A 12,134-nucleotide genomic window follows, 5' to 3' on the forward strand; every position below is an offset into this window, starting at 1 on the left:
ACCTGACCTGACCTTACCTTACCTGACCTGACCTGATAGTCGGGGCAAATGCAGTGATAAAGTGGAACTTTAATGATATTTTGAAAGTGATACCAGATGTTACAAAAACAAACTACAAATGGAGGTGTTTTCAGTTCAGTTACACAATCCTCACTTACCTCACATACGACCTAGGTCCACAGGCAATGGCCCTTTCAGGTCCGCAAGTGCTGCTCTCTTAACAGCTTTGTTTGGTAAGGACCATCTGTGTCCCAGCAGTGAAGTTTAAAAGTCTCAGCGTGGAGGTGTTGTGGCACCGGGCCTCTCCCCCACTCAGTCTCCAAAAGCGTTCACCTCCATATGGAAAAACCGCCCCTTTTGGTGGCACCGGGCCTTCCAAACCTGCTTGTGAGCCTCTGGTGGTGCACCCTCCAGCAGTTCCTCCTCTCGTCCCTGTGGCGGCCCCAAAAAACACTGTTGCCTTTGATATGCAACCACCCTGTTTGCCTCGAGGTCTTCTCAAACCCCGAGGTCTGGTTTTGTGTCTGGTCAAACCCCGAGGTTTGAGTGTTTGCCCCGAGGTCTTCTCTTCTCAAAGTTTCAAATGGAGCACCTCACCATCATTGGAGTATTTAAATTGTATCGGATGTGGCAATAAATGGGAATTGTTGCTCCCAGCTTGCCGGCTCAATGACAGAAGACACCATTTGTATTTTTGCCACCAGCATTACGACCTCTTAATTCTCGTCCTGTGCGGGAACGGGAAACTTGTTTAATTCATTCCACGTTACAACGGACTTCGTCCACAAATTACGTCTGCAATCACTTGCTGAAACGGGTAATTAAACATGTACAAAGCGGAAAATAGGACAAAATACAAAACGAGGACATCGAGTCTGTCACAACGACTCGATCTCTGAAATAATGTCAACAACAACAAAAAGGCATACTCCATGATGCAACACACCGCCGAGGTCATGGCACTGGATGGCTGGACCCGAACACAATAAACAAGTTAAAACGGCGGGATCAGGTACATAGAGATTCTCAATTCATGAATGATCGATCAATCCAACTCGATATAGTGAACAACAGCATGCTCCACGATGCAGCACCACGACAAAAGTTAATGTGCATCTGAGGAATCGAAACCCTGATGTGAAAACTCAATTGTGAAAGTATTTCTCTCCCCCCCCCCCCGCCCACCAAAAAGGTTTTGAGAAAGGAAAGATTTCCCACATTCGGAATAATATAAAATAAATATATAAATCACGGGAGCGAGCGCGGGGGGGGCGGGGCTTGCGGGGCTTGTAGTGCGCGGGGGGCGGGGTTTGCGGGGCTTGCAGTGCGCGGGGGCGGGGCTTACAGTGCGCGGGGGGCGGGGCTTGCAGTGCGCATGCGCGTCATGCGGCACATGGCGCCGCCTTTGTTGTTAATGTAAGTTTGACGCTCTGGACGTGCTGTACGAGTCCGTGCCTGCGTTGTCCATGGTTCGCCGTGCATTCCGTGCCCCCCCTTCTCTGGGCTCCGTGCGTTGCAGGCCTTCTCCCCGAAGCTCAGCCGGAAGATCGTGCTTGGATCGCCGTAAGTTTCGCGGGAATCCGTAAAGGCGGGAGAAGTGTTGTGCTTGTGGCGCCGTTTGACTTGGGGTTTTACTTTCTGCGCTGATTTGTTTGAAGAACGTCACGTGACGTTCCTTTTGTTACCGTTTACATGACAAATCCCGTTTGATCTGCTCGGATTTCCTCCGCGGAGATCGGTACGTCACTCGTATATGATCAATGTATGGAAGTGCTGCAGGTTTATGTGATCAGAAACTTTGGGTGGGGGAGGGGGGTAACGTCAAGGGGGGCGGGGGTAACGGAGGGGGCGGGGTGTATCGTGGGGGGTGATAACGTCAAGAGGGGTGTAACGTGGGAGGGGTAACGTCAAGGGGGGCGGGGGTAACGTTGGGAGGGGTAACGTCAAGGGGGCGGGGGTAACGTTGGGGGGGTAACGTCAAGTGTGGACGTGAAAGTAGCTAGTTTGGAGGGAAAACGTTATCATTACCGACTAATATGTATTTTAAAATTAAGGTGTGTGTGTGTGTGTGTGTGTGTGTGTGTGTGTGTGTGTGTGTGTGTGTGTGTGTGTGTGTGTGTGTGTGTGTGTGTGTGTGTGTGTGTGTGTGTGTGTGTGTGTGTGTGTGTTATTGAATCGAGTTGAAGTGTCATTCATTTAGCTTAAGATGCCAAGATTGAGTGGAACATCGTTTGTAATGAACTCCTTCGATGGTTAAAACGAAAAGGTCACTTCGTAGCTCTTCGGACAGGATGGTCACCACGAAGCTGCCAACACAGTTGATCATTTTACCTCTGGGTTGTGGTGGAAGACGTCTACGTGCGAAGGAGGAAGGAAGGAAACAATTGGCTGTATTGTATTGTATTGTATTGTATTGCATGGCTCTGAAGGCACTCTCACTAGACGTTTGCTTTTCCTGGTTTCCAGTCATTTGTCAGTCTTCATATCTCCCTTGTGGATTAGATTTTTTTTGTTTGTTGACATAGTCGAGGCTCATGGAAAAACGAGTTGACTCTTAACACAGTGGGAGTTGACAGTGGGAGGGGGAGTGGAGTTTGGGAGTGCAACATGTAGAAAAGGTGCCGGAATGAACAGATCTGAGGAGGTGAGAGGAGGGTAACTTGAGTACTGTTTTTCCTGACCTCCAATGAACCCTGACTTTTCCCTTTATTTATTTACTAAGGGGGGTGAGGGTTGGGCGCTGGCCGGGCGTCTCAGCTTTTCCCGGCGGTGGTTTCGGGATGTTTTGGACATTGAAACGCGATGGTGTTATTGGCCTCACAGTGGTTACCCTTTTGCCTGCGGGACACCGGCACCGCCTGGCCCCACAACTCGATATACACTTTATAGCGGCCTCAAAATGTCTTTCGAGGCCAACATATGGAAACATAAAAACTTGCCCAGGTTCTGAAGTACCTCCACCAAAAAGTTGGGGTATCTCGGTGCTCTGGTTCGGCCGTGGAAGAATAACGTACAAACACTTGAAATTATTTGCAAGATTTGTTTTCATAATAACGGGTAGCACTATCTATCTTTAGACTTGGGGTAGCATCCCTGAGCTGGAGATTTCTTTATTTATTATAATCCCCCCCCCCACCCCCAAACCATCCCCACAAGGCAATGTCTTGACCAAATATCCTGTGAAGCTGTGCAGGTTTTGCTCCACAATTCAAAATAACAATTTTCCCTGAAATGATGGCAATAACCGCAAGTGGTTTATTTAAGGAGCATGCCATCGTTGCCTCCTATTCTGGATCCGTGTGAATTGATGTCCCCATTTGTGTTCCTCGGAGCCGGTATTAACAATGGTGTCACCAATTTAATTTGCACATTTGTGTAATTGTCTTCCTCATTTGAATGCGTGGGATTCCTACCATGGGATTAGCGCCCTTGTCTTCCACCGAGAAGACCTCGTGATTTCAATGTGCACCTTTTGTCCTACCTTTCTCGTTTTGTTTGCTGAGCTTATTTGGGCGTTTCATCTCCTCTTGCATCATTCGTGCTCCATGTTGTTTCGCCGTGAGCGAGTGCAGTTTGAATCATCCGTGAGTGCCTTTTGAACACGCTCGCTTGTGCTGCCAAACTGTTCAAAGCCATCACTGCTTTGAAGTCCGATATACTTTGTGCTGGGTTTTGGAAAAGAGCATTTTGTGGTTGAAGTTTATGGATTGCGAGTGAACGTTCACCGACTTTCTGGTGCACTGCACCATTAAAAGCTGTGGACGGCCTGCTTTCAGGTCATTGAGTATCTTAAGAAGAGCCATTCTAATGGCACACTCTTGAGTAACATGGCAACCCCAAATGTAATTAACATTTTATTTATTTAATTATTTATTTTTCTGGTTGATAAATTTATCCTCGGTGTCTGCTTTGATGTTCCCAGATAAAAGAACCGCTACTACTTTGGCGTTCCAAATTCATTGCACCTCGTGTTGTCAGCCAGAAGACGTTTTTGAACAAAGACTTTCATGAATTGGCCGGTCAGTCCTGACATTCAATTTAAGGTGACAGGAATTTGTAATTTGTTCATGATCCTGGTGATTGCGTGCTTGCTCTTCACAAAATACAGTGGGATCTTTAACATCCACAAATGAATGTAGCAGAATGGATGCCCAGTTTAATGTCCATCCGAGGGAGGGCACACACATTGATTCCTCTCCTTGATTTGCGAAACATTTGGAAAACACTTTATAGCTGCGTCGGGATTCAAACCCGGTCTAGATAGGTGCACACGCATCTAAACTGTCCTGTGAGCTGCTATATAAAGAAAGATGGTGTCATTAATATTGTTAGGGTCAGGTATGGGAGCATATGCCAGAACAGCGCGTCGCTGCATCCACTTTCCACCGGTACTCCAGGGGCCTCCGTCTGGCCATCCGCGAGACAGATGCCAGGCCCATCCCCATCTCCTTGAGATGCCGGTCAACCTGCTGCAACTCCGAGGCACGTGGTCGGCCCACTGGCCTCCCCCACTCACGAGACTCCCTCGCTGAGAGAATCTTGTGAGCAGGATCAGCGTCAGGAAAACGAGCCACATGTCCATACAGCCGCAACTGACTCTCACGGACCATGCAGGTAACAAATCTCATCCGAGTCTCTCTCAGCAACCGCTCGTTGGACACAAAATCCGACCAGCGATAGCTGAGGATTCTCCGAAGAGACCTGGTACCAAAGGAATTAAGGCTCCGTCTCAGATCCTTGGTCAGAGTCCAAGTCTCGCATCCATAGAGCAAGACTGGAAACACCAAGGACCTGAAGACTCGGAATTTCGTCCTCCTGCACAGGTACCGGCAACGCCACACCCCATGATCCAGTGAATTCATGGCTCCCCAGGCCCGACCCAGACGTCTATTAAATTCTGACTCACAGCCTGCAGAAACATGAATATCACTGCCAAGGTAAGTGAATCTCTCCACGACCTCAACATCCTCACCACAAACAGACACAGACAGGACAGCAGCATCCAAGATGTCATTGAAAGTCTGGATCTTAGTTTTGATGCAGGAAACCCATAATCCCAGTGGCTCCGACTCCTCATTCAGCACCTCGAGGGATCCCCAAAAGGATATCCAAAGTGTCCGCAAAGATGACTGCATCATCTGCGAAATCAAGGTCGAAATCAGGCTGCCAAAGACTCGAAAAAGGTATGAGCTGCTTCCTTGCTTGATGTTCAGCATTTAAAAGGATTGAGTACAGACAACCAATGCTGGGAAGTATTGTTGCGGAGCCGCGCGTCGGCCGCGAGCACGACCGCCAGATGGAGCAGTAGAGTCGGTTCGACCGATCGCCCGGAATTTAGATCATACTTCTTCGGAAAAGTACGGGTCCCTTGTTGGACCGAAGTTCGCCAATAGACAGACCACGCGGGGTAGGGTCGATTGCCAATTTCAATTTACCTAAATACCCACGTGGTCCAAACTACCGGGGAAATTCACCCTCGCCGGCACCCGTACGGAACGAGTCGCTAAGCGTACTCGAACCGTGTGTGATCCGAGCGGTTTAGTCGCCGAGATCCGTCGGTCCCAAATATCCCGTTACAAAGGCAACAGCCTTGTTAATTTTCCAACACGCAGCACGCTAAGTCAATGGAGGAAAAGACACGAACGAGCTGAAACATTTCTCAAATGGGGATGTTTATCTACAGTAAACGAGGAACGAGAGAAGCACGCAAGAGCAGAGTTAAACCGATTATTAAAGGCACGTATATACAGCACGGCACTTATACAATTTACTACTTATCTGACTGGCGCCACGAACACACACGCGCACACATCCAAAGAATCGGACCAAATGGTCTTTATTGAGGCCTATCTCGGACCTGTCCGCCTCGTGCGGTCTTCAAGGACCAGGTCCTCGGGGCAGGACTGGACCCCCAGCACGATCCAGATGATCCAGGCGAACGAAGTCGGCAGGGCGAAAGCTGGCGGTAGAAGACCCTCCGTGGCACCAACCACTCCGTGCGCAGACGCTTTCAGAACTCAATCACCCTGCGCACAGATGTCCACTTCTTGCCAGAATGCTCAGAACCTGTGCATGCACTTCTTGCCAGGACCAGAACAACAATGAATGCACAGACCGTGCCTACAATTATACCCCCCTCTTCAGAGGGGGGGGGCTCCTTGTGACCCTCCCTCTCTCACTGGCTGGTTTTGGCGCGCAAAATCACTCTTCGTCTCTCTCACTGGCCAAAACGGGCGGCAAGCTCCTTGATTGGCCCGGGGGCGTGGTGACGTCACGCGGAGCCCTTTCCTCCTGTCGCAGGATCTGATTGGCCGGGCGACTGTCACCCCACTCGTTGCACGCCGATTGGTCGAGGGCCGCCGCGCGGCTCCTCCTTGAACTCCGCCCACCATGACGTCGGCCAGAGCGAGGTGAAGGTGAGGGTGATGCGGTGTCGTCGGCGTTGATGTTGGTGAAAAAATAAACGAAAAGAAAACCTGACTATTAAAATAACTCCACAGCACAGGAACATTAAATTACCCATTAGACCAGGGACGGGACCCTAACTGGCAACACGTACTTACCGATATAACTGATCTATAAGACCTGCATGTTGTGTGCTCATGGCTTCCAGATTCGCAACAGTATAACCCTTGTCAAGAAACTGTTTTGGCAGTACCGACGCTCTGTAACGATTTGTATATGTACAATATATATATATATATATATATATATATATATATATATATATATATATATATATATATATATATATATATATATATATATATATATGCTGTATTTGGTAATCGACGAGGTGAACAACACAATTGTTGCCAAAAAGAAAGTTTGGCTTAACATTCAACAGAACTCATCATTTAATCATTTTTGAGAATCCCTTCCGTGAATTTTGAACAGATGGTCAACGAGAGGTTGTGGCTGATGTTTTTTTATTGGTCATTTCATTGGTTCAATGGATGTCAGTGTGATTGGCAGTTGTGATTAAGTTGTCCAGGATGTGGACACCACAAAGTGCATCGTAAATGTACGCACAGACCGAGTGTCCTACTATTTGTTCAGAAAAGCCCTTTTGTATACAAATGTTTGCACATCCATGATTGTTTGTCGGGATTGGGTCACTTGGCTTTCGCTAAGGTCATGATATGGAATACGCATCATTGTCATCATGGCACATTACTGGCAGTGTGAAATCCTCGTTATGTCCTCTGTCATCCATATTTCTTCCCATTTCAAATGCTGACCTCGTATTGCTTGCTTTGATAGGGGTCATATATTTGCAATGCTTCATATGCCATCTTCATTCTCACTGTGTCGATATGCTGTTCAAGATTGGTAGGTACCATTGGATGCATCCTCTTGAACACCTGTTGTACCATACACAGTAATTTGGTCACTCCTCGTACCGACAGGTGCCTGTATGACCGACAAAATAACATAGCATTACCTACCAAAATATTGTGCTTTGTCGTCTGGAAAGGTGAGCAACACAGAGCTTGTTCCTTGAAAAGTCATAAATTGTATTGCAAGTTGCCATCTGTACTATAAGAGGGGTGTCTGGCACCCTTTTTCTCAGAGATGGCCACATGGATATTTGGCAAACTTTCAGAGGTTCATCAGTGAGTGCCAGGGAGAGTTTTAGACCAAAAAAAAATTTGAAAACTTTTTGGATTTTTAAATATTTTTATTTTTAAATCTCGATAGCACATATGGCTTTGAAGCTGCATGAAAGGTAATCTTAAAAATTTTCCCTGACCCCATTCCTTAGTGTGTGTAGGGAAGTGTTTCAGACCCCCCCTCACTCCCCCCCACAAAAAAGTAGAAAAAAATCCAGTTTGATGTCTTCAAAATGCCAATCAGATTAGAACACCACCAGGTACCCCTTCTGGTACATGATGGATCTTTTGATGAAATTTTACATCAATAACATCACTGATGATGTTTTTTTATGGAAAAAGAAAAATCTTGGTCAAAATGACATTTTGTTTCTTTGATCAGCAAATCCCACTACTTTAGGATATGTATGTATATTTTATAAAGCAGGAGTGTGTGTCTGTCCATGAACTACTCCCTCAGTTTTGGGGCTTGCCCCACCAAACCTTATGTGGAATGTTTTGGGGTCCCAACCAGTGTCCTAAGGTGGGTGGGAGTATTTCATAAATTCCTCAATGCAGTTATGATTTTGAGTCTCGATCCAGATATATTTTCAGAATGACGTTTATTTTCTACTTCACGAGGGTTTGTAACATTGTATTTTGTTATATTAATGGTATCGTATTGATTACCTCCGCCACCGAAGGTGAAGGGGGTTACGTTTCACCCCTCTCTGTCTGTCTGCGCCTGTGTGCAGGATATCTCAAGTTGTGGACGGATCCGGATGAAATTTGGTGGGCAGGTTGTGTGTGTGTGAGACAAGGACGAACTGATTTAGATTTTGGTGAAGATCTGGATCCAGATCCGACTGTAATAATTTTTTTAAGCGATCCTTCACCATTGAGAGATTGGGCCAAAAACGATATCTCGCATGATATTTCAAAAAATGTAATGGGCCCGATATGTTCGATTGTGGCGGAGGTATACGCTCCACTGAGTGCCCTTCTAGTTTGTGATTGGAATGAAGATATGGAGAGATCAGGTTTAAAGCAGAACGAGGAAATTCCACCCATGACATTCGTGGATTTGGAATTTGCAGATTCACCATTGTGACGTTCACCTTGCTTCTGTTGGAGTCAGCTGCAGTAAGTTTAGTTTGTTTTGTTTGTTTATTTATTTAATTATTTCCCGCCCAAGTCCTTTGTGAACCGGGCCTTCCGGACAGTCGATCGAGGCAGTAATTCTGGATTTGGCCTGGCATGATGGAGCTATGTTTCCTGCTCTTTGTGAAAGACACCGTGGACTATTTAACGTCTCCCAACAACCAGTGCTAGGCGTTAGCAAATGGTTTCTCCGGCTTGATGGCACTCGATAATGGATCACCCTGCATGCGCGAAACACCAGGGTGACGGTTCGTAGCTGGGTTCGGGTTGGAACCCTGGTGAGACTGCTCCAAGTCAAATGTGCATACATCAACATTTGGTACAATCTGTTTTTTTTTTTTTTTTTTTTTTTACAGCGAGTTTTGTTTTGAAAAAGATTGATTATCATTGACTCTATTTGGTTCTCGGAAATCAATCGCTGCTTCCCCTCCTTTTGCTAAACCCTGCCAACTGTTACAACTCAAAGATTGAACCATATATAGTGAAGTGAGTGGTTATTCCATATTTGGACACTCAAATGATGGATGGTGTAAAAGTAATGTTTGACTTCAATTTTCAAATGCCCTGCCTGTTGCATGAGGCCCTTTTATTTCTGGTCCTTGTGCACATTATTGTGGTTTGTACATCGTTTGATACCACCTTTTTCAGGATCAAATTACTGTCTACTCCAATATTTGGAGTTTCCTTTTACTCCGATAGCAGATTTGTCTTGCATACGTATCTTTATTGTTTTTATTACCTCCGCCAGCGAAGGTGAAGGAGGTTGTTTTCACCCCCTCTGTGTCTGTTTGTGTGCAGGATATCTCAAAAAGTTATTCATGGATTCCGATAAAACTTGGTTGACAGGTTGGGTGTGTGATAAGGATGAAAAGATTAGATTTTGCTGAAGATTGAGAAAGTATAAAAAAAATTTCAGTGATTCTTCACCTTTGAGAGATGGGGCCAAAAACTATGTTTAGCATTACATCTCAAACAGTTCTGGCCGGATTATGGCAAAACGAGGTGGATGAGTTGGGTCGGTGACGTGAACAAGCCGATTCGATTTTGGTTCAGGTCCGGATCCAGATCCTGCCGAACAGTGGGATACAAAACGTAAACTGTTCAGCCTGGCGGAGGTACGCGTTCTCCCGAGTACCATTCTCGTTCGCTGTTCCGCACTGTTTTTATCTCTTGCCACCAACATGGTATTTAGGACATGCAGGAAATGCATGTTTGTCTTGATTACATTGGAATGCTACAAAAACAAATTCCCTTAAAATTGGGAATACATATATTGGAACTTAAAAAAAAATAAAATATATATATATATTTAATGCTTTTGCTGATAGAATTATTTAATATTTTGAATCTGGGTTCAGGGATTGAAATCGAACTGGGTACAAGTACGTATAATGATGTAATAATGTGGGTGGAGACGTATCTGGTGACATCGTGATGTCGAAGAATGCCCTTCTTGTTTTTCGACGAGGAAAATTTTGGAAAAAAACATGAACCATCTTTGCATTGCACATCAAGAGATGACATGGGATGCAAAATATTGGAATTGTGAAATTCCATTTTAATCCAGTACTGTGTTTCCATGAGCTATGTTGGCTTAGGTATTGTAGAACCAGACTGAGAATATCATGTGAGGTTCACCATTTACCTTTTGAAAGCTGGAGGAATAAAAGTCGATGAAAAGGTTTTGGTTGTCAGCATGGATGCTGGAAATTGACCAACAAGAAGTAAAGGCTTTCCGAGAGCAATTGAGTTGTGCTGAGTGCCAAACTTTCTCAGAGCTTTGTGATATCCTGAGTGTGTGCTGTGACATTGAATGGGATTCAGCATTTCATCAAAACTAGAAGAGCAGTCAGTGGAGCGCGTAACTCCGCCACGTGATGCCTGATCCACGACAACATATCGGACCCAATACATTTTTGAGATATCGTGCAAATATATCGTTTTTGGCCCAATCTCTCAATGGTGAAGAATCACTTTTTAAAAGTTAAATGATTCTCATATCCAGATCCGGATTCAGATCGTCACCAAAATCGAATCAATTCGTCATTACCACGCACACAACTTGTCCACCAAGTTTCATCCGAATCCGGCTACAACTTTTTGAGATATTGTGATATATATGTATGTGTGTGTGTATATATATATATATATATATATATATATATATATATATATATATATATATATATATATATATATATATATATATATATATATATATAGTTTTTGGCCCTTTCTCGAAATGGTGAAGAATCACTGAAAAAAATTCAAGTAGCCAGATCCAGATCTTGCTCAAAATCTAATCAGTTCGTCCTTGTCACACACCCAACCTGTCCACAAAATTTCATCTGGATATGTCCACAAGCTTTTAAGATACCCTTCACACAGACAGGCAGAAAGGGGTGAAAACATAACCTCCCTCACCTTCGGTGGCGGAGGTAAATATTGTTCGCAAGAGTTGGCAATGCAGAGGGACAGGACCAATCCCAAGCACGTGGTTGGTGAAACGTGTCACCATTGTTTTCAATAAACCGAGCCCTAGTTATGCGTGGTCATTAGGTCATCGGTGAACAGAGCTCATTTTGCGTGGTCAAAAATCTCTGCCCAATATCTATTTTTAAGTCGATATGTCAAAAATCAAATGCTCGTAGGTCAAAAGTACAGCAAGAATGACGTCGTTTGGCTGCACAGTATTTTGGTAATATGCTGCGCCATTTTTGTCTTGCTGGCAGTTATGAATAGTCGAGGAGCGTGCAGACTTTACTTGATGGATCGCTAACAGATGTACTTTGGAACCACGTCATCCTTCGGTCTCTCTGCCAATCTTGGCCATCTTGAGATGGCAGCCCTATTTGGTTGCTGTTGCTCATTAATTTGTCAGCAAGTGAAATATTGGTTCGCGGGCGCCAGCAGTGACCACTATTGTCGTTGTGTCTGTCTGTCTGTTTGTGACTCTCTCCAGAGCGTAGCACCGTGACGTTTGATGCGATCTTGATGAAACTTGGACATAAGCTAGATATCATGGTCTGGTTGTGTCTTTTTGTATGAGGGGCGTCCCATGCCCCTTGTAGGCGGAGCCACGCCCACTTGAACTTTTTATTTATTTATTTATTTTTTCTTCTCAATTTCATTTCCATGAAGCTGTGCGTAATGTCCATTAGTACAACATATAAAAAAAATCCGATTTGATTTGGTCAATTTTGATGGAAGAGATAGGTTTTTAAGGTAGGGCTTCCTCAAAAGCTTCCACTAACTCGATTGTACCGATCGTGGCATTGTTCAATAATGGGTACCATTGTCGCCTCCCGGCTGGTTTATATTTACGTTGTTTTTGTTTTATAAACTTCTGTTTCCATCCTTTCAGGTGGTATAACCTTCACC

General features: G+C 45.0%; 1 protein-coding gene across 3 annotated transcripts in view; it reads left to right on the forward strand.

Annotated features, from left to right (window-relative positions):
* The first annotated feature begins 1,378 nt into the window (after window positions 1–1,378).
* The window catches only part of LOC147027710 (repulsive guidance molecule A-like), a 164,369-nt gene continuing 153,613 nt past the window's right edge, over window positions 1,379–12,134 (forward strand). For 2 of the 3 annotated variants that reach the window (XM_085877259.1, XM_085877261.1), the window contains exon 1: window positions 1,379–1,563. The gene's annotated coding sequence lies outside the window, so the exon portion shown is untranslated. The remainder of the gene's footprint in view (window positions 1,564–12,134) is intronic. The other variant, XM_085877264.1, reaches the window with a different exon arrangement.

This window comes from Eptatretus burgeri, chromosome 4 (assembly GCF_056783735.1).
Source record: "Eptatretus burgeri isolate ZD-2024b chromosome 4, Ebu_testis_v1, whole genome shotgun sequence".
NCBI classification, from domain to species: domain Eukaryota; kingdom Metazoa; phylum Chordata; class Myxini; order Myxiniformes; family Myxinidae; genus Eptatretus; species Eptatretus burgeri.